Source organism: Saccopteryx leptura, chromosome 1, assembly GCF_036850995.1.
Source record: "Saccopteryx leptura isolate mSacLep1 chromosome 1, mSacLep1_pri_phased_curated, whole genome shotgun sequence".
In the NCBI taxonomy this organism is placed as follows: domain Eukaryota; kingdom Metazoa; phylum Chordata; class Mammalia; order Chiroptera; family Emballonuridae; genus Saccopteryx; species Saccopteryx leptura.
In genome coordinates, this window is record NC_089503.1 from 369,683,208 (window position 1) to 369,707,506 (window position 24,299).

General features: G+C 40.5%; 1 pseudogene; it reads left to right on the forward strand.

Moving 5' to 3' along the window:
- Nucleotides 1–10,801: 10,801 nt before the first annotated feature.
- On the forward strand, nt 10,802–21,543 carry LOC136388468 (proliferating cell nuclear antigen-like; annotated as a pseudogene).
- Nucleotides 21,544–24,299: the final 2,756 nt, after the last annotated feature.

Here is a 24,299-nt window from a genome sequence, read left to right on the forward strand (position 1 = left end):
AGTTCTTCCATCTCCTTTAGAAGCATCTCATCCCAGTAAAAGACAAATGTCTCATGGTCACTTTTAAATGGATAAAATCTTAATATATAGTAAAATTGTAATTGAAGTCATTCTGGACATGAGTCAGGAGCCACAGCTTACCTCCATTAGGGCACTAACCTTGGAAATAGTGTGGCTTGTAAGGTTGAGATCTTAAAACCACCTGGATAGTGTCCCACAGAGTCTGGGTACTCAGATGTGAATCTGGCTTGGCAGTTAAAATGCATTCGCTAGCTCTCTAACTTCCCCTCCTCTCAAGTTTATTCAACATTTGCAAACTCAGAGCTTGGAGCCTTTGGGGGACTTTAAAATAAAAGAGCTTTGTGTGCATATGTGTGTGTGTGTGTATGTGTGTGTGTGTGTGTGTGTGTGTGTGAGACAATTATGCTGTAATGTTGTAACCAAACAAATTATGTGGGGGCATATGAATCATTAGACTTTTAACAAAGCAAATCATTGGATTTGCAAGCATGTATCTTGATATTTTTCCATTTCTAAAATGTGTGCTTTTTGGATAAAATTTTTTTCCTGGCCTTTTGCTTCTTCCTGAAAACTCAGTCTCAAGTTATTATAGGTTCCCATTCTAGAATAGAATACAATCCTTACAGAGATTATCATTAATGTTTGAGACGGCACTAAACATTACTCTGCTGAAGACCCTAAATGAAGCTCATTAATGAAGAAAGAGATGAGTTTTCTTCTCATGTCATTTAAAAATATATAGTTCATGCTAGAACAATAAACATGCAGACATTTTGCAGTTCTAATTTTAACCCCTAGCATGGGAGATGGAAGGGGGCACCACGAGTTTACAGTGTTTGGCAAACAATAGAGAACAAATGGATGAAAAATGCTCACATTTATTTTCTGGCTTTTCATAGTTATTACCTATAAGCATACTATCAGGATACTACTATCATTGTTTTAATGAAGTTGTAAGTGGGCAAAATAGGGTGCTCGCTCCATTCTGAAGAAAACAGCTGCCGATCCTCACTTTCAATCCCAAGACAACTGGCCACTGAGCCCACACACGTGATGAATGCCTGCCTTGTGCCAGGCATTGGTTGGGACCTGAAAATACAGAGCTGAGTGAGCTGTGGCAATAGCATATCTCAGTGGTGGTTTGTGAGATAGTGGCGGAGGGGGGGGGGAGCAGAAGATGGCAAAGTGTGGAGTGGACAGCACATCTCTCACCCATTCTGAAAGACAAACCAACATTCAAAATCATTTGCTAGTAGGGAAAAGAAGACTGCGACAACAAAGGTAGCAAGCACTGCATATGTATTAGAATAGCTAAAACTTTTCTAAACAAAAACAGCAATAGCGGTGAGGAGGTGGAGCAAAAGGAACTCTCATTCATTATTGGTAGAAATGCAAAATGAGACAGTCACTTTGGGTAATAGTTTGGGGGTTTCGTAAAGAACTAACTAGTCTTATCCAGCAACTGCACTCCTAGATATTGATTCCAACTGGTTTCAAAATGTAGGTCTACACGAAACCTACTACACATTGTTCCACTGAGTACCCTCAGTGAAGCCCATTAATGAAGAAAGGGATGAGTGTTACTCTCATGTTAATAACAGACTATTTATTTATTTTGTGACAGAGATGGACAGAGACAGAGAGAGGGACAGTTAGGGACAGACAGATAGGAAGGGAAAGAGATGAGAAGCATCAGTTCTTTGTTGCAGCACCTTAGTTGTTCATTGATTGCTTTCTCATTTGTGCCTTGACCAGGGGGCTACAGCAGACCAAGTGACCCCTTGCTCAAGCCAGTGACCTTGGGCTTCAAGCCAGTGACTTTTGGGCTCAAGCCAGCAACCATGGGGTCATGTCCATGATCCCACACTCAAGCCAGCGACCCTGCGCTCAAGCTGGTGAGCCCACACTCAAGCTGGATGAACCCATGTTCAAGCTGATGACCTAGGGGTCTCAAACATGGGTCCTCGGCATCCCAGTCTGACACTCTATCCACTGCACCACCACCTGGTCAGGCCCTTCATTTATTTATAAAGGATAGTAGTGTCAATCTGTAAGACAATTATGGACAATAATTTTATCCAGTTAGAGTTCAAATGAACTTGCAGACCCTGTTATAATAAACAAAGAGAAAAAATTTCTCTAACACATTTGAGATCCCTATCCCTAGAAGTAGATCATATGAAGACCAGATTTTGAATTGTGGTTTTTATGAGTTGAATTTTGTCCCCCAAACAAGATATATTGAAGACCCTCACCAGTGGTTCAGTGGATAGAGCATTGGCCCAGTGTATGGATGTCTTAGGTTCAATTCCCAGTCAGGGTAGACAGGAGAAGTGACCATCTGCTTCTTCTCTTCTTCCTTTCCCCCTTCTCTCCCTCTTCCCTTCTGCAGCCAGTGGCTTGATTGGTTCAAATGTTGTCCTGCACACTGAGGATAGCTCAGTTGATCTGAGTCCATAACCCTCAGGTGCTAAAAATAGCTTGGTACTCGAGGATCGTCCCCAGATGGGTTTGCTGATGGATCCTGGGTCGGAGCAGATGTGGGAGTCTGTCTCTCTATCCCCTTTCCTCTCATCGAAAAGAAAAAAAGAAAAAAAAAAAAGAAAGAGAGAGAGAGAGAGAGAGAAAGGAGAAAGATGTGTTGAAGTCCTAACATCTAGTACCTCAAAATATGAACTTACTTGTAAATATGTAGGTTCCTTACAGAGGTAATCAATTTAAATGAGCTCATTAGGTGAGCCCTAATTCAATATGATTGATGTCCTTACCAAAAAACACAAAAAAACCCAGCGGTGACTTAGATACAGACATATAAAGAGACACGGAGAGAAGACGGCCATATAAAAGGTAAGAATGTCTGAGTCGACCAGAATTTAGGACAGAGGGAACAGAGTCTTCCCTAGCACCCCCGAAAAACATAATGGCAGATTTTGGACTTCTAGCCTCCAGAATTATGAGGGAATAAATTTCTTCTCCTAAGCCATCCTGTTTGTGGTGCTTTGTTATGGCAGCCCTAGCAAGCTGATACAACCATAAACAAGGTATTTCTGGTGGGAGGAGAGGAATGTCTTAATGTATACTGCAATATACGTTTAGATGTTGCTCTGTATACAAAACTGAAAATAATATTAGAAGCTTTTGCCACACTCACAAAGCATAGATCTAACCAGTTCGAAGGAGGGGAATTTGAAACATCCAATAGATAACGCTTTCAAGGCACTTTGCTGTCAAGGGGTGAAAAGGGGGGCAAATGGATGTCAAAATGGGGTCCTAAGAGGGCTTTTTTATGAGCATTCCTGTAAGCCAAGTAGACAGGGAAAAGAGGAGAATTGCATGAGTGACATCTTTGCCTACGTGAGAAGGAGCAGGAGCCAGGCAGGGGTGGCATTCTAGACCGTACATGTAGTAATCACTTTTCCCTCTTTTCTCCATACTTCTGCAACTACAAACATTTTTTTTAACTCCAAAAATCCCATAATAAAACTTGCCAAAGAGAGGAATTAGAGGTGATTAATCTTATTATAAAAGAACTTTTTTAAAGAGCAAGCTCCCCCAGTGCATTGAAAGGATTTTTAATATTGAACTTGCACCCTACTTTTTAAGGAGCGAGTAGACTGCATAACATGGGGTACATCTGTATCCAATTACACAGCGCGGAGGCACAGGGACATGTGGATACACAGTTATGCCTATAGGTTTATAATTTTCGGTATAATTTAGGGCATTCTCCTAAAGACTTCGACTTTAATAATTCGGGGAGATTGTTTCATTTAATTTTATCCTGGCAGGACTATGAGGTGGAGGTTGCTGACATGTTAGAATATTTTCACTTGCATTGATGATGCAGCTGTCTGGGAATATTTTAGGTTTTTTTTCATAAATTAATAAGCTCAAATGTAATTTTGGTCTCCTTCTCTGCCTCTGTGCTTTTATATTTTCTGCACAAGTGCCTCAATGTTCCATTCTATTTTAACTATAAAATATAATAATGCATTAAAGGGTTTGGTAACATTTACTATAAAGTTGTAGTTTTTCCACGTTGCTTTCCAAACTCATTTAAGTTAGCAGCACAAAGCATAGTTCCTTTGTAATGCCTATGTTCATAGCAAAAGCACATGAATATTTCATCCACCAAACTGGTTCATAAAGAGAACTTAATAGGAAGGGTTATTTTAGGTAACATCAGGACACATGTGTAAACCTTGTATAATTTAGGCTGTAAATGACAGAATGTCAGGCTCCTTGTGCTGAGAAGTTCCTAGCAACTTCCTAAGAGATCAGAAGGCAAACACCTGCCTGCAGCACCCCCCTGTAATTACAATATTGGTAGAGTTCCTGCTGTGCCTATAAGAAAGTGGGGTTTAATGAAATTACAGTTCTACATAATCCCAAGAAAAAATTACATGGGAACAATTTAGCCAATCATCTAAATCTTCACTCTTCAATGACAGCCAGAACCCAAATGTGGCCACTGGACACTTGAAATGTGTCTACTCTTAATTCAGGTCTGACCAAGTGCAACACGGACACTTCAATTCCCAAGACGTAGAATGCCAAGTATCTCATTAGGACTTTTTTGAGTTCATTACATGTAATAATCTTTTGGATACATTGGATTAAATAATATTTTTTTATTGAAATCCATTCCATCTGTTTCTTTTTTACCCTTTTAAATGGAGCTATGAGAAAATTTTAAATTACATATGTGGCTTGAAATTATATCTATAGGATAATGTTGCTCTAGATGTTTCCAAATGTTACATGTTAATGCTTCGGATTCCACTGCAGGAAAAGATGGCTACTTATTTGCCATGTATAGTTGGCATGTTATTGGGCCTAAGGTCACAGATTATGAAAACCGAGCGTCTGTCTCCAATGTCTGACTCTAATTCTTGATGGTGACTTACTTTTTTTTGCTGAGCCTCGGTTTTCTCGGCAGGAAAAGGAGGATGATAGGAGCACCTACGTCAAACAACTCAGGAAGACGAATGAGTGAGACAATGTGCATAATGACCTCAGATCCTGCGCAGCAGTCAAGAGCTGACAGACATCTTTTGTTTAGCCAGGGCAACATTTTTGAAAATGTTGAATATGATTGCTTATAGGTAACGCATATATTCTCCAGCTTAGCCACAGGCCCTGCCATTCTCTACCTTTCATGCATGATTTGAACTGTCCTGGTTCTGGGGACATTTGAACTTATAGCAGTGCTGGGAAATTATTCAAAACAACCCCATTTATTACCAGTTCAGAGGAATATCAGGCTATTTAAATATTCTAATCAATCAGTAATGCACTTGGACTTGGTTCAGTTAACTAGCCTGCTTGCTTACTTGATTTTCTTTCACATTTCCTTCCTTCCTTCCTTCCTTCCTTCCTTCCTTCCTTCCTTCCTTCCTTCCTTCCTTCCTTCCTTCCTTCCTTCATTCCTCCCTCCCTCCCTCCCTCCCTCCCTTCCTCCTTTTTCCTTTCCTTCTTTCTTTCTTCCTTTCTTTCTTTCTTTCTTTCTTTCTTTCTTTCTTTCTTTCTTTCTTTCTTTCTTTCTTTCTTCCTTTCTTTCTTTCTATTCAAAATGTTCCTCTTTCACTGAAGTCCCCAGGCATATAAGAGTAATATAAATTGCTAACATTAAATTATATTATAATTGTCCAAAGATATCTGAAGTATTCCCCACCAAACACACCAATGATGGGTCTTACAGCAAGCCTGAAAGGTAAACCAACTGAAGTTCTTTCAGGTCAAAAGAAGAAAGGAGGAAGCTAGCATGCTAAAATACTCTGCTAACATTACTGTAGATGACTAGTATCCATTTACACACAGTTGGTAACTGGGGCAATCATGCAGTGAGTTAAAATATCCGTATAGTTTCTATATAGAACACTGTTGCGAAGCTGGAGATCTGACAATGTTATTACCTCACTTTTGCTTTCCTTTATCCCTTATCATGCACACGTGGGAGTACAGCCCTCACACAGATTGTGAGCCTTTAGACACAATCCTTAATCTCCCTGAACATTGAATTCCATTAAAAATGGCTTACAAGGCGCTAAGGGCCTGCCACACCCCTGTCTCTTACTCCTTCCCCAGGGCAGTCTCACTGTGTGGCAGCCACTCTGGGTCCCTGAGGCTCCCACCTCCAGGCCTTTGCACATGCGGTTCCCTCTGCCTCAAACGCTGCATCCCTTGATCTCCACCTGACTGACTCCCTGGTCCCCTATCTTGTCTAAAACCGCAGCTATCACCGCAATCTTAACACAGCCCTTTCACTCGGCTTCCGTTTTCACGTAATATTTACTGTTATCATTCTACACATTTCACTTATTTTTTTTTTTAATTCTCTGTGTTTTCTCTGGAAGGTAAGCTCCTTGAAAGCAAACATTTTTGTTCATTTTGTTCATTGTTGTATTCTTAAGACATAGATAAATCTTAAAAACTAATAAAGAAGGATATTTATTAAGAAGTAAAATAATGTAGGGAAGGGAGAAGGAAGGTGTGTATAAGGTATGGAGTGTGAGGTATGGGGTGGTGGCCAGGAAGGGCCCCACTGAGAATGTGAGGCAAGATCTGAAGAAGGTCAGGGCACACTCAGGGCCAGCATGGAGGAGGAAGGATGAAAACCCCTGCACAGAAGCAGACCTGACATGGTGTGTCCCAGTTCACTTACACACTGTAGTTGCTTGGTAAATATCTGTTGAATAAGTGAATAATTTTTATAAGTAGATGACACCAAATATCCCATGTTTATGAATCAGAAGTCGTATTATAAAAATGGTAATATTCCCCAAGCTGATCTTCAGATTCAACACAATTCCTATGAGAATCCCATCTGATTTCCTTGTAATCATTAACAAACTGATTTAAAAATTCATCTAAAATAACAATGCAACCAGAGTAGCCAACCTTGAAAAAGAAGCAAAAAGTAGGAAGACTCACACTTTCTGATTTCAAAACAAAGCAACAATAATCAAGACAGAGTAGAACTGGCATAGGGATAGACATATAGATAAAGGAATAGAATTGAAAGTCCAGAAATAAATCCATACCTTATGGTCAACTGTTTTTCAACAAAGGTTGCGTAGCCTTTTCAACACATGGCACCGGAACAACTGGGTAGCCACAGCAAAATTCAGCTGTACCCTTATCTCATACTATCTACAAAAATGGACTCAAAATGGATCAAAGATTTCAAATAAGCGTTAAACTAAAAAGTCTTAGAAGCAAATAAAGGGGTAAACCTTAGATTTAAAAGGAATTCTTAGACATGACATCAAAAGCACGAACAGCAAAAGAAAAAAAAAAAAGGTGGCCATCAAAAGCATGAAGAGTAGAAGCAAAAAGAAAGGTAAATTAGCATCAACATTAAAAACTCTGTGCTTCATAAGACACCAGTAAGAAAGTGAAAAGAAAATCCATAGAATGGGAGATAATATTTATAATTGTGTATCTGATAAGGGACTTAAATTAATTCATAATATGTAATAAACTTTTACAACTAAATAATATAAAGATATAACCAAGTTACAGAATAGACAAAATATATGAAGAGATGTTTCTCCAAGGAAGATATATATACAGATGGCCAATAAGAACATGAAATGGGCCCTCGCCGGTTGGCTCAGCGGTAGAGTGTCGGCCTGGCATGCGGGGGACCCTGGTTTGATTCCCGGCCAGGGCACATAGGAGAAGCGCCCATTTGCTTCTCCATCCACCCCCACCCCCTCCTTCCTCTCTGTCTCTCTCTTCCCCTCCCGCAGCCAAGGCTCCATTGGAGCAAGGATGGCCCAGGCGCTGGGGATGGCTCCTTGGCCTCTGCCCCAGGCGCTGGAGTGGCTCTGGTCGCAGCAGAGCGACGCCCCAGAGGGGCAGAGCATCGCCCCCTGGTGGGCAGAGCGTTGCCCCTGGTGGGCGTGCCGGGTGGATCCCGGTCGGGCGCATGCGGGAGTCTGTCTGACTGTCTCTCCCCATTTCCAGCTTCAGAAAAAAAATAAAAATAATAATAAAAAAAGAACATGAAATAACGCCCAAAATTGTTAGTCAACAGGGAAAAGCAAATCAAAAAAGCCAGGTAGTAACAACTGTTAGTGAGAATACAGAGAAGTCAGAACCCTCATACACTGCTGGAATGTTAAATATTGAACCCATGGCACATCGGTTGAAAACTGCTGATCTACAAGATTGAAAAAAATAATAACAATAGCAACAACAGTAGCGATAGCTAGCGACACTGGATGACCTTGATGGGGTAGAAACTGTGCTTTGCATGCATGTTGACTTATTCGCACACTATCACACTGCCCACATCACAGCTGAAGAAACTGAGGCACAGAGAGGCGAGCAAACATCTGAGATCACTTAGCTAATATGCGGCGTAGCCAAAATTTAAACTCACGCAGTCTGTTGCCTGTATGTTGTTTTTTTTTTTTGTTTTTTTTTTTGTATTTTTCTGAAGCTGGAAATGGGGAGAGACAGTCAGACAGACTCCCGCATGCGCCCGACCGGGATCCACCCGGCACGCCCACCAGGGGCGACGCTCTGCCCACCAGGGGCGAAGCTCTGCCCACCAGGGGGCGATGCTCTGCCGAGACCAGAGCCACTCTAGCGCCTGGGGCAGAGGCCAAGGAGCCATCCCCAGCGCCCAGGCCATCTTTGCTCCAATGGAGCCTTGGCTGTGGGAGGGGAAGAGAGAGACAGAGAGGAAGGAGGGGGGGGTGTGGAGAAGCAAATGGGGGGTGTGGAGAAGCAAATGGGCGCCTCTCCTGTGTGCCCTGGCCGGGAATCGAACCCGGGTCCCCCGCACGCCAGGCCAACGCTCTACCGCAGAGCCAGCCGGCCAGGGCCCCGTATCTGTTTTTAAGAGAAGTATACTAGACTGCCCTGCCAACCAAAAGGAGCAAGAATAATTTCCTAGCATTTATATATGTTAAATACATAGAAATGACACTATCTGCACAAATATATACATATATGTCATACATATAACATGTACATGCATTCTTATTTGTGTATGAGCTATTTTTGGAAAGATATCTGAGAAACTGGCATCGTGGATCGAGTGGGGAGCGATGGACACCATCATTGAGAGGACAGTTGGGCAGGGGAGACTTCTCATTGTATACTCTTTTATACTATTGGAATCTTGAATCATTTTGAAAAAATAAGACAAGTTCTTTTTAAAAACAAAACCCAGCTTTTCTTTTTTAGTATTATTTATTGAATTTAATGAGATGGCATTGGTTTGCAAAACCATACAGGTTGGAAGTATACAACTCAATAAAACACCATCTGCACACTGCATTGTGCGCTTAACGCCCCAAGCAAAGTCTCTTTCTGTCCCCATTCCCCCCTTCTTTGCCCACTCACCTAGCCTACACCCCCCTTCCCCTCTGGCTATCACCACACTGCTGTCTGTGTCTATGTATTATGTATACATGTTTTAAAATAACAGCTTTTGTTTTACTTAACTCTATGATCCGATATAGCCTATGCCTAAGAGATACTGCCTCTCTTCTAGCAAATTTTGAACCTTAATTCTCCTTAATAGAGAGCTTTGGACTGGGTCTTAACTTGGCTCTTTAGCAGGAAACCTATACTACAGACAAAATAGAAAATGCCCCTAATGAAGAGGGGGTGAGGCACCGTCTTTCTGTGATGTGGAGAAAAGGCAGTGTCCAAAATTGGAGCAACAGCACTGTGGAATGTGTAGTTATCTAAGACAGAGTGTTAGCCAGCTTTTTCCAACTCAGCGAGCCCCCCAAAGAAAATCTGAGACAGCAATGTATCCAGAAAGGCACTGAGCTCACAGGACCCAAGTCCCTCTATGCTAACATTCCTTCTCAGCCATAGGTTGTATACGCACACTCCACACACACACACACACATAAATCTTAAACAATCATTTCTTCTGACTCCTTCCTAGAATTTAGCACCAGAAGTGCCTGACCACATAATGTACCTGAGCTCAGTTCACCACATCTGGGTACAACAGAAGGATCTCAGATCATTAATACATGGAATGGGACAAGTCCGGCTCAAGATTTCATTATTACTATGCAAATATTGGTTGGACTCTTTAAAGCAGAATTCACTTAACCTACATTTTCAAATAGCAGATACCTTACTGGGCATCCATTCTTTTGACTCAGGCTACAGAAATGATGATCATATTTTCCGAAGTAAATCAGATCACATGATTTTATTACTTGTTTATATTTATATTGTTTTTAGCTGATTATTAGCATTAATTTGAAAAGTCATCAAAAAAAGGCACAAATTTCAGTTACATTTATTCATTTACTAAAATGTATTTACTCATGGTCAAACATCAGGCACTGTTCTGGTCAGTGAACAGGTCAAAGTGTACACAGTCATGAAATTCACATTTTTATAGAGAAGATAATAAAGAGTAATAAACAAGTAATTAGTGTCAGATTAGTATAAATGGTATGAATAAAAATAAAGCAGTGTGGCCTGACCTGTGGTGGCACAGTGGATAAAGCGTCGACCTGGAAATGCTGAGGTCGCCGGTTCGAAACCCTGGGCTTACCTGGTCAAGGCACATATGGGAGTTGATGCTTCCAGCTCCTCCCCACCTTCTCTCTCTGTCTCTCTCTCTCCCTTTCTCTCTCCTCTCTAAAATGAATAAAAAAAAATTTTTTTTAATTAAAAAAAAAAAAAAAAGAAGTCGCTGATGGTTTTGAGCAGGACATAGGTTGCAAGCAGGCCAAAGTGGAAGCAGCTGATCTTCCCTGAGGCGATTCCCGTAGGTAAGAAAAACCCAATGATGGCAAGAGCAGATGTTGGAGTGAACGCTGCCCAGTCTGAACTATATTTCAAAGGTAGCCTTTCTCAGGAATGTGTGACATGTGAGGGAAGATGGGAAATCAAGGGTGATTTTTTTACCTGAGCACCTAAATGAATGAGTTGTACCCTTTGCTGAGATTGGGGAGCGTAGGTGAAGAGTAGGTTGGGAGAGTGGGCTTGTCATAGAGTTCTATCATGGATATGGTTAAGTTTGAGATGCTGGTGAAATATGTAGGTAGAGTAAGTAGGCAGTGAAATACAAAACTCTGGAGCTCAGTGGGCAGGCAGGGTTAGGGAGGTAAATTTTGGATTATTTGTTGATGGCATTGACTCTACTGAAAAAAGATTCAGGTCCACAAAATCAGCATGTTTCTTCAGAAACCTGAGAAAGTACATTGCAGTGCAATCAGACTGTAAGCACCAGGAAGGTCAGAAGTGGCGATGTGCATTGCACCCCTTTGGCTGGCAGAGAAGTTTGTTAATGGATAACTAACATCACCTGGCCTAAGAGCATAGCCACTGAAGTAAGTCTGGCCAGGATCAAATTCCTACTCCAGCATTCCTGAGCTATGGGCACTTGTTATTTCAAGTCCTACAGTCTCAACTTGATATGTATACATATAAACTGCTTACAAAAATTAGGGGATATTTCAAAATGCACTTTCAAGATCAGGGAACGGGCAGACACTCCAGCACTTTCAGCCTTCTGTACAGTGCATTTTCACCAATGAAATAAGAGTTGGTTTTGCATCTCATTTGCATAATCCAACAACTTTCTTTGACATGAGGTTTGCTTTTCTGATGTTCTTGTTTAATAAAAGAAAATCAAAATGTTTTTTTTTTTATCACTTCCTATTCATTTTAAAATATCACCTAATGTCTGTGAGCAGTGTAGTATGTAACACATGTATATGATTTCTTTTCTAGGCCCATTTCTGTGCCAAACTCAAAGGCAAATAGTGGTGAGCAAAGTAAATATGGTCCCTGCCTCCAAGTGCTCACAGTCTAACAGGCTAAAATGAAAACAGTCGCTTTTCCTCTGGGTTTAGTGGCGATTAGGAGAAATCACATGTTTAAGAACTTAGTACTGTGCAAGTGCTTCATGAACCCTAGTTTTGTGGCTGTAGTTGGTATGTAGAAAACAGAGAAGACATGTGATATCTAGTCTTCGTGTTGAGACTAAACAACAAATAAAAGTATTCTTTTCTTTAGTAAGGCAAAGAAAATTTAAATGTAAAATATTCAACTAAATTAATAATTACAGAAATACAAACTGGAAAAAAATGATATACCTTTTTTCCCCTCTTCCCAACATTTCCTTTCAGGGGCAACATTTACGAAATATAAAAATGATAGGTTCCACCCTCCCCTCATCTGAAAGTAGAGCACTCCTAGGAGACGTCCCACAGCGAAGAAGCAATGGCTATTAATTTATATGGAAAAATTGTTTGAACATTTCCAGACCCCCCAAAAATAACCTACTAAATTATACCAAAAAGCACATAAAACCTAAAATATTACTTACACATGTAGTAAAAACAGGAATGATATGATAAAAAAAAACAAAACAGTCTATGTAAAGTAGAAATGATGCAGACTGACCCTATCATGGCTCATTACGAAACAAACACTGAATGCTACTTTTGCTTTTCTCCTTTTTTCATGCAAGAGAAAATCGACCCCGGAATCTTGTTTGTTTGTGAGTGAACACAGGTATGAATGCAGGCTTTTTGTCAAAGTAAAGTGGTATATAGCAAACCTCTGAAGAGAGAGGTGCGCCAGCAGTCACTTTCATGCACTTGGTGGTGGTGTCTACACTGGTACAGCTTTTCTGGAGGGTAAGATGGGTATTTATTTTTAAATAAATAATTTATATGTGTGTAACTTGAAATAAACAATCTTTTTGATGGAGTGATTCCATTTCTAAGACTATTTCCTTAAGAAATAATTAAAACATATCCTGAGGATAAATCTAGGAGATCACATACTTCATATACTATAGACTCCATGTGGGGAAAATTTTTCTCTGATCTCCCCACAGTCAGATCCCCAATGTCTGGCATAGATAGCATCCCCACACTAAATAGGCACTCAATAAATAATATTTATTAAATGAATGAATGAACAAATAAAATAGTATGCAGAAGTTTGTATGCAAGGATGTTCAGTGTTTTAATACATCGTGGCTAACGGAAACCCTCTATGTTCTTCTGTAGAAGATCGAGTAAATGCATCTATTCCACTTAGACTAGAAGCCATGCTTCTTCTTCCCACCATCTGTGAAACTTTCAGGACCCCAATCCAAATCCACACTCAGTTCCCACTTGTAATAGCAGGGGCCGCCGCCACCATCGTGGCCATTCACATGCAGGTTCTCATTGAATTTGGGCAGACGGTAAAGAAATGGCAGAGTCGAAGGATGGTGGGCCATTCTGTTTATTCCTAGCTTGCACTTGGCAAACGAGTAAACACAAACACACTGGGCTCCAAAGCCCACTCATTCATCACACAGAAAGCTACGACACATCCAAGTTTCCCTAGAATCAAAGGTCCCACTAGTCTCAGCCACCTCCTTTTTGTCATCGGCACGTGTCCCTCTTGCTGCCTTCTCCCCGCAACCATGTGGCCTCTCTTCCCTACAACAACGTGGTCTCCTCTAAAAGGGCCTCCTACCTCCTCCTTTTAAAACTTTTCAGAGTAAAATCCCTCCACCAGCACACAATTAGCATAAGCAAGCCCCTTCCCAAGAAGGAAGGCAATCAGCACTATCACATGGAAGCATCATCACATGAGCAGGGGCCATTTTCAACAAAGTGAGCATAAAAATCACATTTTACAAAGTTATTTGAAAACACCATCTCTCTCCCTTTTTATCTTTTGTACTTCATTCCAAAAACACTCTTCTTCTTTTTTTTTTTAAGAGAGAGAGAGTGAGAGAGTCAGAGAGAGGGATAGATAGGGACAGACAGACAGAAACGGAGAGAGATGAGAAGCATCAATCATTAGTTTTTTGTTGCGACACCTTAGTTGTTCATTGATTGCTTTCTTATATGTGCCTTGACCGTGAGGCTACAGCAGACTGAGTAACCCCTTGCTTGAACCAGCGACCTTGGGTCCAAGCTGGTGAGCTTTGCTCAAACCAGATGAGCCCGTGCTCAAGCTGGTGAGCTCAGGGTCTCAAACCTGGGTCCTCCGCATCCCAGTCTGATGCTCTATCCACTACACCACTGCCTGGTCAGGCCAAAAATACTCTTCTTCTTAGTCCTCAAACAAGCCATGCATAACCTGACCTCAGAACCTTTAAATCTGCCATGTTTTTTGCCCCGGACACTCTTCCCTTTGATATGCACATGACTTTCCATGTCTCAGCTCAGTATCAGCTGTTCAAGGAAGCTGGCTTCCCCATCTACTACAGCACCCCAAACCCCTCACTCTGCCACATTACGTTGCTAGATTTTTTTTCTTTATTTCGAGAGCAAAACCTGGTAAGAATCATTGAAACTGTTCAAAGAATGAAATAATGTCCAAAAAAAAATTGGCTTTGCTTCTCATAATTTGAATGTGTACCAAAAAGCCAGAGAAGCCGCTGATCTCTGCAGTGAGACTACTTACTCAGGTCGACTCGCCTGGGAGTAGAGACAAGACTTCCAGGTTTAAAAGAAAAAGTGGCCAGAACCTACCCGACATCTGGGTAAGTGACTTGCAGAAGCACTTAGTTTTATATCTTTTAGCTATAGACATGGGAAGATAAATGATAGAACCTCCCCACTTTTGTTCCCAATCCTAAAAGACAGCTTTCTAAACAAACACACAGAGACCACATATAAATAACTTGTACATTTTAAAATAAAATAAATGAATATTGACTAAATGTAGTAGAAGCAATAAAAAATAGGAGGAAATGAATAATTGATAGGAAACCGGATACAACCCAGCCACCTCCGCATTCTGTTTTCTAGATAAGCACCAGCAAGACCTCAAGCCAAGTGGGCTTCATTTACACTGTTTCCCTTCTTTTTCAATTAAGATGAGAGAAGCGATTTAAAATATGAATCCCAGGCAATGCTTCCCTTCATAAATATTCAAATGTGGGCAATGTTGGAGTAATTAAGGCTGAACGGAAACACAAATGGTTTTCAGGTTGCAGTTCTTCCAGTTGCAAAACCTTGATGTTTATTAGGTCAGAAGAACATCCTTGCAGACATTGGGTGCAATATTCCTACAAAAATGTCCCCAGGATCAATCAAAAATCAAGTTCAGACCAGAGCTTCAGTGGTCACCGACTCAAGGAAAAATCGGCACTACGTCCCTATTATAAGCCCTGAGCTCACAGGTGATCATACAACTTAATGTTAAACAAACAAATCTTCAAGGGGAATGAATAATTATAGGGTTAAACTTCGCCCTTATTTTTCCTGATTGTTCTTACACTAGAATGAAATGAAAATCCTACTTGGAAGCTCCAGCCAAAGGTTCCCACCTTGAAGGCTTTGGTAAACGACTCAAAAGAGAGGGTGAGTCACACCCAGGTCAGAGGGGGGTGACCTGCAGGTTCCGCGCCTGCCTGTCTCAGCTCTTACCCTGGGACTTGGGTCATGATACACGGGGAATACTTTTCCTTTCTCTCCCTCCCTCCCTCTCTGTCTCTCACTCTAACACACACACACATACACACCTATATGACTTTTGAGAGCCACCAATGAACCCTCCTTTTCTCCTTGTTTCAAGTACAGACTGTTGGTTAGGTTTCTGCAGAGCGGGCCCCATCCTTGTCACGCGCGGGAGAAAGTCCTGGACCCCTCGGAAGGCCCGAGTAAAAGACTCCCAGACCCAAGCCCCGGCTCAGGAAGGGGGGACAGGGTGGGGATCCCTCGGAACGGGGGCGGTCCCCGTCATAATAGAGCTTGCTTCCATTAGGATAATAATAAAACATTCCGGGAAGTGAGTCGCCAGAGAGAGAGAAAAGGAGAAACTCCCTCTCTCCCCTCCCCGCTCTTCCGAAGGAAGAAGCAGCAGCGGCTCCTTGCACAACGACAACCCCGAGGATACAGCAGTTGTCTTCAAATCTGTGACCATAAAAAATCATTATCTCTGTGAAATACAGCAATTTGGGAGATAATCAAACGGTGACCAGGGGGCAGAGCTGCCAATCTGAAGGATTACGCTCCCGCGCGCCCCCCTGCGCCTGACCTTCCTGGGAGCCAGCTGTCGGCGGCGGCGGCGCCACCCACTCCGGGCACATTCATTAGGCTGCCTTCCGTGCACGAGTCATTTGCATAACACCCCGGCTTTCTTAATTAGTACTTCATTTCTCCCTTGACTTATTTTGTGGCGAAGTTCACTGCCCCCCCCCCCCCCCCCCAGCCCTCCTTGATCCTCTCTCTTCTTCCCTTGCTGAAAAATCCAAGGAGAGGGGCTAGAGGAGGTGGGAGGGAAGGGTGAGGAGCAAAAAAGCCAAGAGGACTTGCAAATGAAGGCACCGGTAATTAGTCTAGTAAGACTTTCAGATTCGCGAGAGGTGTCTTGGTGGAGAAACTAGGAGAGACTGCTTGGGGAGAAATTGATCCTGGCAAACTGTCACTCGGCTCGGCACCAATGGGCTGCGGGAGGGCCAGGCGGTGTGTGGGCATGGGCCTTCGTCTCTGCCCCTCTCTGACTTGGAAGACTCCCGCCAGCCAGCCAGCCAGGGGTTGGAAAGCGTTTTGGTTTTAGATTTTCAGAATTAGCATTAATTCCATCAGAGGGAGGGATTCTGTCAACCCACTAATCAGTGGAGTTGGTCTCAAATTCTAACCTGGGGTTGGACAGATCTTTTCCTGGCAGACTTGTCCATTTCCAGTTTCCTACTCCAACCTCTCTCGCTGGATGATTCTATACAAGAGAAATGAACATAAGAGGAAGTATATGAAACATGTCGTTATTACAGTCTGCCAGGATGCATAGTTCAGATCCAAACAAAACCAAACTACTCCTTTCTGAAAGCAAGGGTTCATTTGACCTGATCTGAGAAGGAGAAATGCCTCAACCTCCCCATGGGGTAGCCGCAGCCTGCGAGATTAGCGCATCTCAGACTCTGCTCATGCAGAGAATGCAGATTCCGTTACATGGGCTCAGGACACCTCCTACAAGAAAACAGAGTGTGACCATTATTAGAAGCCACAATAAGCGATACTTAATTCTGAGATATATAAATCACATCAATAAAAATCAATCATTACTTGAAAGTCTTACTTATTCCAACATCTTCTGCTTTTCTTTCATTTCTTTGTTTTAACTTGACAAACTAAATCATTCTGTTTGCACTATAATACACACAGGGATATATTTTTTTTACAACCAAATACCCAATAAACCTTGATCCTTATCAAAGGTATAATGTTGGACAGAGTGGGCTGGGGAGGTAATAGGAAAGCATAAATCCTCATGAAGTTGCAGTCTAATTGAAGAGAAAAGACTAACACATAAACTGGATAACTATCCTTGGCAATAAATAGGTTAACATCATGAATAAGATGGCTTGGCCAGGGGCTTTGTAGACTTACAGGAGACAGGAGGTCATCTGTTGGTTGCTATTGTAATGTGAGTCCCAGGGCCATTAAATAGAATATATTTATGACTACATTCTGTCTCTACACATAGAGGTAACAAAATATCACCTTTCTGTGTCTAGATTCCTCATCAATATACAGATGAATGCAATCTACTACTAGTAGTTTTTAGAAGATTTACCTGATGCTTTTCAATATCAATAAAAAGAATAATTGGTAAATACTACATGATATAAATTACCCAAAATTTTATTATCTATTTTCATGGTTAAGAATGCTCCAAACCAAAAGCCAAACCCTAAGACAAGAACTTTTAAGTATAGCTGCCTAAGGGAAAAATGTCTTTAAAGCATACTTTTTTATTGTTTCAACCATTGGAAAAAAATAACCAATTACATTTCTACTACATTTGTGGTAAACATGTTAATTTAAGTTATGATCACTTCAAAAATTCTTATTTTCTTTAAATATGGCTGAATTTTCCTCCTTCAGTGGGCTCTGTAACTTAAGCCAAACATAAAGTTTACAGCTTCAATGCAAACAGTATCTTGACAATATGAAGGGAGTGTTTTTTTAAAAAAAATCTTTTATAACCCCAAACCCACTGAATCTATTTTCCTATGGCTATTAAGAACACACACACACAAAAAAACAAAAACAAAAAAAACCCCAACAGAACAAACAAACAAATAAATAAATAAAAATAAAAAGAGATTTTGAACATTCATTCAAGAAAAGAAACATTTCACTCCAAACTTTTATTTTGAAGAATGTTATAAACAGCCTAGGGAAATAGTTTTTAGAAAGGAACTTATCCATTTAAGAAATGTTAATATACATTCAAAATTTTCCTTTCCAGGCAATTTTTCTTAAAATGTAAAATTCATAAATTACAATTAGGTAGACAATATATATTTTTCATATGTATGCCTATACACTTGTATTTAGAATAAACCACATTTATATATGAAACCATATGCAAATGATAACTTTTATGACTAACAGATTCTCTTTAATATGTAATCATGCACACATGCATAATTTATAAGGAACATACCTATTCACATTTCCAAACGCATTTCTTTTTTATTATTTTTTGAAACTCATTCTTTATTTTCAACTGAAATCAAATCATTTTTTCACCAGGGACTTTATCCTCCCTCTTAAAATATATGAATGCAGTGTGAATTCCTACAATTAACTGTAAAAATTCCATCTCAAAACTGAAAAAGGCAGGGCAAAGGCGAGGCCAAGAAGTTACATTGGACGCGATATACATGACTTACGAGCAATAAGAGAGGGCAAAATAGTACGTGTAGTGATCGTCTGAAGTGTTAAGCCTTGAAATATTTGCCCATAATGTTATTCTAACATAACCGGTTGCACTGAATGGATGTGACTTTCTGTCCCAAGTGATACTTTCTGTGAACATAAAGTATCTGCAGGTGTTTGCCTCCAGGTAGGTCACTGAAAGACAATGCAAATGAGGACAATTTCCCCAGTAGCAGCAACCATAGAAATTAACAAGCAGAAACCTGGTACGCACGGGCATCCTCCTCTATAGCAAGATAAGTTTTGGAGCATTTTAGAATTTGCCCTCCATTAACTCCTGGATTACCCCATCCCTGTGTGCCACCAGTTCATAAACAAAGAAACTAAATGTAAGAAATTCTCAAGTATCCACTTACAGAATGTTGGCACATGGATATCACACATTGACTACTGACTGCCATCGGCCTGAAACTACTCCTATCTGTCAATTGGCTCACCCTGTGGCAAATAATTTTAAAACAGCTTGAAGTAGGCAATCCTCTGACCTGCCCCCACCCCAGAAAAGTCATATCATCCATTTCTAGTTTTAAAAATTTATAATCTTACACTTCTCCCAGGAAGAAATACAAATGGCCAACAGATATATGAAAAGATGCTCATCTTCTTTAGTTATTAGAGAAATGCAAATCAAAACTGCAATGAGATACCACCTCACACCTGTTCGATTAGCTATTATTAACAAGACAGGTAATAGCAAATGTTGGAAGGCTGTGGAGAAAAAGGAACCCTCATTTACTATTGGTGGGAATGTAAAGTAGTACAACCATTATGGAAGAAAGTATGGTGGTTTCTCAAAAAACTGAAAATAGAACTACCTTATGACCCAGCAATCCCTCTACTGGGTATATACCCCAAAAACTCAGAAACTTTGATACGTAAAGACACATCCAGCCCCATGTTCATTGCAGCATTGTTCACAGTGGCCAGGACATGGAAACAACCAAAAAGCCCATCAATAGGTGACTGGATAAAGAAGATGTGGCACATATACACTATAGAATACTACTCAGCCATAAGAAATGATGACATCGGATCATTTACAGCAAAATGGTGGGATCTTGATAACATTATACGAAGTGAAATAAGTAAATCAGAAAAAAAAACAGGAACTGCATTATTCCATACGTAGGTGGGACATAAAAGTGAGACTAAGAGACATTGATAAGAGTGTGGTGGTTAGGGGGGGAGGGGGGAGAGGGAGAGGGAAGGGGGAGGGGCACAAAGAAAACTAGATAGAAGGTGACAGAGGACAATCTGACTTTGGGTGATGGGTATGCAACATAATTGAATGACAAGATAACCTGGACATGTTATCTTTGAATATATGTATCCTGATTTATTGATGTCACCCCATTAAAAATATAAAATTATTTTTAAAAAAAATTTATAATCTTTTGCAACCAGTCTTGTTTTAGATTATTAAAATCATTGGAATAATCTTTTGGCAGCCTGTCTCGTTTCAGATTAGTAACAATGTATACTAGTTCACTCTGACCACTTTGTCAGGACAGATAACTGGGAAGAGGTAAAAGGTAGAAAGAAAATAACTTACATACTAAGTCAGACATTTTATTTGTGCTATTCATTTAATTCTCTTCAAAATTCCATGAGAAAGATATTAATGCCCCCATCTCACAGATGGGGAAACCAAGGCACACAGAGATGAATAATTCCTTGAACATCACACAGCTAGGAAACAGTGGTGGAAACAGTGGTGTCAGTACTTTATGCCAGGTCTCTTGGACTCTACAGCAGTTGACTTTTACCACAGTAAAACATGGCCTTGGCCTTGTCTGTACTCGCAAAGTTGGCAAAGGTCTTAGGAACTCACAAAAGGAAAGGTCTCTACAAAAGGCAGCATTCAGAGTACCTGTGGAACTTATGCGATGGGGGTAAGACCCAACAAACCCATGTCAGTTGAAGAAATCACGCAGTTGAAAATGCACTTAATAGCTCTTCCTTGATCTCAGGCTCTCACCACCGCATAGCTGGCTGGCTCTCACTCCGTGAAGCCTAAGCTGGCTACCCCTCCTCTTTCCCTTCACCTCTAGCCACATTGTTTCAACTTCGCCATCACGTTTGAAGTGCCCTGGCCCAGGAGTCCATCCTGAAAAAGGTGATGGAGGCGCTCAAAGACCTCATCAGTGAGGCCTGCTGGGACATCAGCTAGAGCGGCACACAACTGCAGAGCGAGGACTCATCCCACGTCTCTGGGGCAGCTCACCCTGCGCTCCGAGGGCTTCCGCATGGACCACTGCAAGCACAACCTGGCCGTGGCTGTGGACCTCACCAGCATGTCCCAAATTCTAAAATGCGCTGGCAACGAAGACACCATTATCCTAAGAGCTAAAGAGAATGTGGACACCTTGGCACTTGTATTTGAAGCTCCAAATCAAGAAAAGGTTTCAATCTATAAAATGAAGTGAATGGATTTAGGTCTTATGGAATTCCAGAAGAAGGGTATAGTTTTGTAGTAACGATGCCTTCTGGTGAGTCTGCACTTATATGCTGAGATCTCGGTCATATTGGAGATGCTGTTGTAATTTCCTGTGCAAAAGATGGAGTGAAATTTTCTGCGAGTGGGGATCTTGGCAATGGAAATTTTAAGTTGTGACAAACAAGTAAGTCGATAAAGAGGAAAACTGTTATAGAGGTGAATGAGCCGGTTCGTTAACTTTTGCACTGAGATATCTGAACTTCTTTACAAAGCTACTCCACCCTCTCCTACAGTAGTGCTCAGTATGGCTGTGGCTGTACCCTCACAGTAGAGTCTGAAATTGCTGATATGGGACATTTAAAGTACTATCTGATTCCCAAGATCCAGGATGAAGAAGGATCTTAGGCATTTTTAAAATCTAAGAAAATAAAACAGAGCTCTTTGAAAACTGCTTCTGAGATTCCAACAGACTCTTCAAAAGCCTTCAGTCGCTAAATTTGTATCTCTGAGTACGTATGGAGATAGTTTTCTGTAAATAACTGATTTTCTTCCATTCTTTACAATTTAAAAGATGAAGTCTCAAGTCAAATATAGTTTTATGAACCTAGAACTGCTTCTGCCTTATCTTGAAAGACTTTTTAGTACTTTTATAACAAAGGGTTTTGACTATTAAAGCAGTTTTAAGAATTGTATTTTCAATTTCGTAAGTTATTTGAATTTCAAACATTAAAAAAAGAAAAGAAAAGAAAAGGAAAGGAAATGACCTGACCTGTGGTGGTGCAGTGGGTAAAGTGCTGACCTGGAACACTGAGGTTGTGAGTTTGAAACCCTGGACTTGTCTGGTCAAGTCACGTATGGGAGTTGCTGCTCCCTGCTCCTCCCCCCTTCTCTCTCTCTCCTTACTAAAATAAATAAAGAAATAAAGAAATAAAATTACATTTAAGCAAAACATATATATATATAAAAGAAAAGAAAATGTATTTAATACCCTAACCTACCAATCATCACAGCCTAGCCTAGCTTACCTTAAACATGTTCAGAACACAATAGCGAGAAAATGCTGGCAATCAACTGCACTGGAGCATGGGTGATTTGCCTCTGAGCGCTGCCCAGGAGCTACTCTGCCCAGGAGCTCAGCTCACGGCCTCTGCCCAGCCTCACAAGCGTGCCTACTGCCTAGCACAAGCCGGGAAAAAGATCAAAATCCAAAGTTCGAGGTGAAGTTTCTGCCAAATGCATATCACTTTTGCACCATCTTTTTTTAAAGCCTAAAAAATTATAAGTCGGAAACTGTCATACACAGCCCAACATGTATAATAAAATCATTCAAATTTAATAACTACTCAGGATGATATGACGTGTTCACCCACAGCATGCCTGCTCGCTGAGTCGTCGAGGCAATAGAAAATAAAGGAGATATCTCCTGAGCACATTCCCGGCAATTCTGTTCATGCCTTTTCAGACGTTCCCTCAAATAGGTGCCGTCACTGGTGAGGAAATAGGAGCTAGAATTCTACAATGCTGAGCAAGGAAATGTCCTGCTACAGGATTGCATAGCAACCAGATATCCACAGTGGAAGGTCTGGGAAAGACAATTAAATACAGTACTTTCCCTCCAGGGCAGTATTGATCAAAGGAGCAACACATATACATGTTTCATCATTCAAATGCTAATGAATCTATCAACCTCATTATTTCTTATCTATCTTGGCCTTCCCACAGCAGTGTTTGATGACATACTGTGTTTATGGCAGTAATGTTTGCACTTTTTATTTGAATTTTTTAGCCCAACAACAGACAGAAAACTGTTAGTTAAGGAAAAAAACATATGAGTATAGTACCGGAGCATGCTTTCTTTGCAGATTGAGAATAGATACAAACTTTCCAATTCTGCTTGAAGTGCAATTAGTATCAAAAAAGGATTGTTACTATGTAGAACAACAAAAACATTTACTGAGACACCAGAAAACATTTCCTACCTGAATTGTGAAATTCTCAGAACACAGATATTATGAAAGCATTGTGTAATAATCAAAGGGAACAGCTAACTAGCTCAGGTACTAATGCAGAAACAAAATACTTTTCTTTCTTTCCTGTTGATAGCCTTCTGTTTCTTTCTTACGCTTTATAATCTGTTTTTTTGTTGTCATTGTCTTTGTTTTCAGAGAAGCCTATGGATGATATGTTGGAAACACCAGGACATCTGGGGTCAGACGGTCTGAATTCAAATATGTCCTGTGACTTGTAAAATGATGTTGAGCAAGCTAATTAATCTCTCTGAACTTCAATATTTTCATCTGTAAAATAGGGTTATGTACTATTAGTGCTAGCTGTGTGATCTAATATAATTTGCACAGAATTTCTGAGATGTGGGTTTCTTCTATGTGAAATAAAATTAATATCTACTGGATAGAGTATACCAAGGATTTAATGATAATAGCCACACACAGACCTAGCTCTGTGCTGGGCAGGTTCTGAATCTCTCGGTTGGCAGTAATTTTTGCTAGAAATACATGCTCATGGCAGACTATTTGTAAAATACCCCAACAGTTAAGAATAATCTTGGTATATTTTGGCATACTATCTCCCAACTTTTTTTCTATGGATATACTTTTGTAAGTAGCTGAGATTATATTAATCAGAGCTTCATGGTTGCTATAATATTATATAATAAACATTTTCCCCTATCACCATAAATTCTTTATAATCATTATTTCAATAGAAGCGCAATATTATATTTTGGAATATTATACAATTTGGGGTTTTGCTATTCTAAATACTATTGTTATAGCATTAGCCACACTGCTGAATACTTCTGTTTCGTTCTATTTTCTACAGGGCTTATCGGTAGCCCTGTGCCAAGAGATACACTGAGCTGGGGGAGTTGCGGGAAAGAAATATAGAGAAGGATAAATTTCCACAGAAGCAATGAAAGGGAGACAAGAAAACCAATGCTGTTATAGTAACATATAAAGGAGAGAGAAACTAAGAAGAGGCAACATGGGGACCTCCGTTTTAAAGGCTCTGTACTTTGACAAATGAATAATTTTAAAAGTACTGGCTAGAGAATTCCTGATGTCCCATGGGCTCTCTACATATTAAGAAAAAAAATCCTAAGACAGATCTGCAAGCCGTTGTTGCATCAGTAGCTCAAATGCTGG